We start from the raw sequence: 7254 nt of genomic DNA, 5'->3' as shown, positions 1-7254 counted from the left end.
ACTAATATTTCAATAAAATGCATCTCAAATAATTGTTATTTCTCTATACAGTAAGACACAATGACATGTCATAAAGATGAAAATATAACTGTCGCACCGAAATACTGAAACAATAATATAATACTTCCGTAAAATACCACTTCGAAATCATATGAAACTGTAAAAATAACAGCAATATAGTTTTGCCATGTTGTTTTTTTAAATGATCTAGTTATGAAAATATTAAGCGAAGATTTACATCTTATTTTGAAAGGATAAATAGATTTCTGGCTGTATCAATATGCGGATTATCAACTTTCAAAGTCTAGACAAGAATAATCATCAGCTTAAATGATAAGCTTTTGTTAACCAATTTCGTAGTCAAGGGCCTTAAAAACAAACGATTTGTAGATATATTGTAAAATAACAAACCATTAAAGGAGAAAATACAGCAAATTTTTGACCTTTAATGAATAGCAGTGCCTGACGCTTGCTACTGCCCTTACCACTTGCACCGGCCTGGTTCATGATGCATACTACTGCCCCGTGATGGCGGCATTCTAAAGGGCATGTCCCCTATAACCAACCTGGTGTATTTTACTGCCTACTTACCCTACCACCGACTAAAGAAATACAAAGAATTTGGAAAAGCAAGTCATTTTAGCATGAATAGCGACATTTGATTGAACAAGATTCTTCATTAAATTTAGTTTTTAATTGAGATAATGTCTTTAAAATTTTAACAAGCAAAGATAGCCGCACTCATTTGTGTTGCGATGTCTCGGAAAGGAACATTTTCAAAAATCATTTGGGAGCAAAGGATAATGATAGTACAAGCTGCCATTTTTACGTAAAAGTGATATGAGAATATGAAAACGTCATTTTTAATTCTGTTTATTTTCTGGAATATTCCCAGGAAAATAATTGAAAATGACAGGGTGTATTTAATGCATATTTAACTGTTAATTATCAGAAAGATTTGAATATTGTTTCATAGAACGAGACATTTCCGTTGTTTTTACAAGAGAAAAGAACACTACATGTTTACGAATGAATATGCAGTCTTATCAATATGCAGTTGCGAATATTGTTTTAAACATTGTATAATTTCCAGAGGGTTGCATGTATCCAAATAAGTGAAAATATTTACATAAAACAAACTTGAAAAAATGTACTACGATTTAAAGAAAAGAAAAAAGGTTCAAGTAATAAAATACATAATGCGAACTTTTCTACTGCTGATGTACGCACTAAGGGTTATTTTTTGCACATATTGGATCAATTTTGGTAATAAACGTGGATTGTAAGAGGCGTTTGCAATATGTAAATCACGTGTTTTGTTCACTTGACAATAGTTTACACATTTAAACACATTTTCAAAATTTTCATGTAAATTAGCATAAAACTGCTTTAAAATGAAAAGTAAGAAAACACACGTGGACAAATTAAAGACTCTTACTTGGTACACGTTATCGAAAGCATCCTGATGGTACTCTTGCCACCACTATAGAAGCAGGCCAGCTTTCAAATTTGTGCAGTCTGACAAGGTTCTACAATCTATACTGCTGGTAGCTAAAATTTTGAAATTTGGTATCAAAATCAGTTTATGCAAATTATTTAAGCTCGATTGTGTTGAAAGCTTTGAACTTATTGAAACATTCTCGAATCTGTTCCTGAAATCAACTTATACTAACCAATGAGCGTAAAGTTTCTTACTAAGGGAAACAACGGCTTGCCTTGACAGGGGTTTGAACCAACGCGGCCAGTCCGACGAGTTAACCACTCAGCCACGCCGCCAGTATGATATTAAATTGCTAACATGTGTTCAAATCTAGACGAAATACAGTATAAACTCAAAATAAATAAATAAATAAATAAATAAAAAATAAAAATAAATAAATAAAAACAAAATGAATAGCCCTTGGATCACCGTGTAATCTATCTTTGAATTTGATAACTTCGCTTATTTCAAAAATAATTCACAATTGCAATGCATTGTTAGCGCAATCATGTTGCGATTTCCTTTTAATGATTATGAAAAACTTGATACAAAGGTAGTTTCTTAATGTTTCTTATGAACATATGCCAAATTTCTAAAACACAATCCTTTTTAGAGAAAAAATTTGTTCTTTCTATACTTGAACTGTAAATGGGGAAACACAAAATTAATGTTTAAATGAATTTCATAAAATTTTGCCGTTTGCTCAAAGATAAAATAAATTGTGACCCTAAATACCACCATATGTTGACTTGATTGATTCAAACTTTCTCTACAAATAAAAAGTTCATTGTGGTTATCAATGTGTAACATCTGTTGCTATTGTTCACTTTCCTTTATTTTTATAAAATTATTTATTCTTTGGAAAGGCAAATCTAAACGGCATTGTCATATGATTAAATATGTGTTCATGTATTAAATTGATTTTTCATATATAGACTGATAAATAGCACGTCCGTTCATATCACATACACTTAATGAATTAAAACAACAGAAAGTGGCGGCATGGCCGAGTGGTTAACGCGTCGGACTAGTAATCTAGTGTTCGCTAGCCTAATGGATTCAAACCCCGTCAGGGGCAAGTTGTTGTTTCCTTGAGCAGGAAACTTAACACTCATTGCTCAGTACTGGTTGGTTCTAGAAACGGATTTGAAAGTGTGTTTAGATAAGCTTATAGCTTCCTACACAATCGAACTAAAAAAATATGTATAAACCAAAACAACAGAATAACAACAAAAACGAAAAAACAACAACAAAAAAAAACAAAACAAAAACAAAAAAAAAACTTGTTTATTACATGTTAAGGACGACATTGTTCTTTATTTTTAGAAATCTGATGGAAATTGTGAATCACTTCCGGTTGTAAGTGAAGAACTAAATAAATATAATATAATATAATATAATATAATATAATATAATCTGTCCCATGCCTCGCTTCTTTTTTTAATATACATTTCAAGTATCACTTTCCTCATTATTCGGGATATGAATACCTGATGACAAATTATACGATACATTTCTCTCATAATCAAATTCATTTGTCTCTGTTGACTGATCTTTCTTCATTGGTGTACTTCTTTGTAGTTCTTGACTAATACTGACTCCTCGGATTTGAATTTCTTATCTGTAAACTATCATTATTTCTTGTGGTTATGACGTGTCAAAAGAAGCTGATGACAATGTCATGAAGCTAAGTCGATTTTCGAGTCTTTCCATCTCAAGTTGTAGTCTGAGACTCTCATTTTCCATCTTCAAAATTCTGTTTCGAATCTCCATGTCTTCATCATCTATCAATGAACGTTGATTTCCCTCGGCCATTTCCTATAGTACTTTTGTTTTGTTTTAAAAAACAAATTATACGTACCCTTTAAAATGTATTTCTTCAAATGTGGGCAAACACTGGTCATTGTGTTTTATCTATAAATAATAATAGATCTATCACCAATTCTGTAACGTGTACCGAGCTTAAATATACTCGTATTTCAGGGTTCCAGAAATTTTTTTGACACTGGGGGTAATTACTCCCACTTTTCAGAATGTGGGGGTAAATTTAAATAGATCAAAAATCTACAGAGTAAAATTAAAAGACATACTTTTTCTTAATGCACCATACTTTTATTACATTAAAATTAACACATCATTCTCTAGTTTATTACAAAAATCTTTCTCTTTATATACATTTCAAACAAAAAAATCTTAGTCACTAAGTCTGGTCTATTTAATCTCTACAAGTCTAAAATAGCATTCAACAGATTTAGTGGTATTCATTAAGAAGCGAACAGAATGTAAAATGTGTACCACACTTTATTTAAAATAATTTGATACTTTGAAAATATCTTAAGTAGGAATTCAGAGGAAAATATCAAAATAAACATCTTTTATTTATTTCAATGAAAGACCAATTGTAAAATTTACCATAACAGATATTCAGCATGAATTTCATTTCAGTTGAAAGGCCTTTCATGTGCATATTTATATTGTTTACACTCAATAATCAGTGACAATGACATAACCAATGCAGATAACCACCTGTCATTTGCCGATTTCTGTATGTTTACGGCGCCTCCATTCATGTATATTATGATTCAAGTTCATATTTACTTGTGCTCTTTTCATTTTAATACATTAGGGTTTACAATAGTTTCCCCGGCAACCGAGTTGTGTTAAAAAAATGTCAATTTGATTAGCCGCACTTCATGTGTATTATTTAAATGCTTGCAATTATAAAGAAAATAGAACATTATATTCTATCAAGCGCCTAAGCAATAAAGACGTAATAAGACTGGTTAACAGGGAGAAAAATTGTTGAAAGTATCTTGATGGGTATTAATTGGAAAATAAATACACATTTAACTGTAATCAGCTGTGTCGAAAATGAAAGTACACACCAAAAAACGCGTCAAATTTTCATTCTTTGCGTAATTTAAATTTATAGCGTGCGTAAATGAACGCAGCAAATTGGTATCAATGTGCCTTTTTAGTTGATTATGCAGAGTAAAATATGCCGATACGCACGTTATCTGGAACTCTGGACTACTATTTAATATATTATATTAATAATTTTCCTCTAGGTTTTCTTACCTAAATGATTGAAGACCAATGATTTCAAAATAATTGGAATATAAATTAATCAACTTGCATTAAACAAGTATTATAAAAACAATACACAATATTGATATATTTGGTTACAATCCCAAATCTTTCCTAGTCTCTATGCCTAGTTTCGATGCCTTTCTAACATATAACCCGTCTCGATGCCTACCTATTAATGCTCGTATTTCCTATGTTTCTGTTTTATTTATCTCCAAACAATTATCCAACAAATATCCTGCAGCCCGGTTTACTTTTTTCTATATAAAAACCTGCAATCCTCTCCGGTAGCGTTGCCCTCTAGAGAACACGGATCACAGATAATATATAGCAGGTATAACTTCAAAGCTCCAAGATTAGATGTTGACAATCTGACTTCCACCAACACAAACTAAACTCACCTTGAATTCCTCTGCTTATATATGCTTTGTACGACAACGCCCTCTTACGGCTATTTATGATTGGCTATTTAACTTACAATACAATTATACAGATAATAATGTTTTATAGATTACATAGTCCGCATTACAAATAATGTCAATTAAAACATTGTAGTAGAAACTATGTATACTTTACATTACAATGACATCAAGGAAATGCTCACATCATTATTTACAACAGAATGATAACAAACTAACCTTGTAAAATAAAATTATATATGAAACGTATTGTTGACGTTTTTTTTACCTGCAAATGACGTTCTAATATTAAAGGGCCGTAACTCTTAATAATTGTAACACTTATAATGCAACGGATTGTCATGGTAAAAAACAATGCACAAGCTGTATTTGTTAAATTCTTTATGTCAAAAGTTTCCGCTTTTGTTTAGCAGTATTGCTTTCTCTGTGTTCTTTTACTATTGTTTTACAATAAAAAAGACATGGCAATACGTGACCATACATGACCATACATAACAATAAACATGCATGACCAATGTCACCTGCATGGCCATATATGACCAAAGTGACCTTATTTGACCTCATATGACCATACGTGACCATATATGACCATAGTGATCATACGTGACCATATATGACCAATGAGACCATACATGACCTTATATGACCATATATAATCAAGATTATCATACGCGAGCAACGTTAACATACATGGCCATATCTATATGAGCATAAATGGCCATACATGCAAATGACTATATATGACCAAAGTGACCATACATGACCATACATGAAAAAGGTGACCATAAATGGCCGTACATGACCTTTTATGACCACACGTGACCATATATGACCAAGGTGATCATACGTGACCAACGTAAACATACATGACCATATATGGCCAACGTGACCATACTTTAACATAATTTAGCATCTATTACAAAAAATTATATCTTTAAGAATCTCCAAAATTCCACCCTCTAAACACTGTGTTGTTGGTGTGTTGTTGGTGTCAGAGAGACTCCCAAATAAGTGTTGCCTCAATATTCTTTTAAAGTGATAGTGGCATTATAAGTTATTATTATTGTTATGATTATTATTTCATCACGTTTAGATAACTATGTTTTTCCTATATAATAATCAATGATTAATAATAACATAATAAGTATGTAAGTGCTCCCTGGACAAAGTTCTCCCTGGACAAAGAAATGATTTTGTCTTGTTGGACTCCTTGCCGGTGGTTCTGTGTTGCTGGATCGTATGGGGATTGCGTCCATTGAACGCCACCCTTTCTCAATGATCTTGTTTTTCATATTTTGATGACAACCTTGCTTGAGGTCAAATAGACAATAATTTAAGCTCAAGATAATGCGGTTAAAGGGAAAAAGATTTTAAAAAGTCCTTGTATGAGACTCTGTAACATCAAATAACACCAGGGCGAGTTAAAATTTGATTAAGGGTCATAATTTTAGGCAAAACATGGTTTAATATACTACACATAAAACAAACAAAACACTAAAGGTTAAGGCCTTACGGTTATCGAGACGAATTCTAAAGGGTTTTCATATAATGGAAAATTAAGTTATCCCTAGGCCCAGTGTTATAGCAGATGCTCTACACTAAATATCGGAGCTCTATGTCTTACGTTTTAAGAGAAATGATTTTAAAGACTTCAGTTTTAAATTTTAATTTTACTTTCATTGACCCAAATATGCAATGGACGGAAACAATTTTTATTATTCTGGTAGAGCTTAATGTTACGAACATCCTAGGCAATATTTGTCAAATTTGGTTCGAGGATATTTCATTTGAAAGAATTGTAGACGACGTAATGACGACGAACAACCCACAATCTTAAAGTTTTTCTCACCATGATCACCATGTACTCCGAAGATTCAAAAAAGGTATTTCAAAAAAGAAATGTTGATTTTTTAAAAAGAAAAATGTTAAGTCCGAACAATTGAGTCAACAACTTTAATACTTTATTTACAAAAGATAAGCTGCAATTACAAAGATATTCAAAAGAAATGAAAGTCCTTCTTTGTTCTCGTACATATGTGTTAATAACATTTAACTTGATTGATTAACAAAATACTTCATTGAAAGTGCTCATATTTTAAACATAAAAGTTTCATTCCGAAAAACACGTAAAGGTAAATGTATCAAAATGTATAAAATTTTAGAAGCTTCACAAAATTTTAATGCTAAATTTATTTTGTAAATGAATATATTCGTCAAGAGTTTGTCATTATATGCAGTGTTAAAGTATTATTACACAATTATATTGCA

The sequence above is a fragment of the Ruditapes philippinarum genome, unplaced genomic scaffold, assembly GCF_026571515.1.
Source record: "Ruditapes philippinarum isolate M1 unplaced genomic scaffold, ASM2657151v2 ctg1039_1_1_1_1, whole genome shotgun sequence".
Classification (NCBI taxonomy): Eukaryota; Metazoa; Mollusca; class Bivalvia; order Venerida; family Veneridae; genus Ruditapes; species Ruditapes philippinarum.
This window is presented reverse-complemented; position numbering follows the sequence as displayed.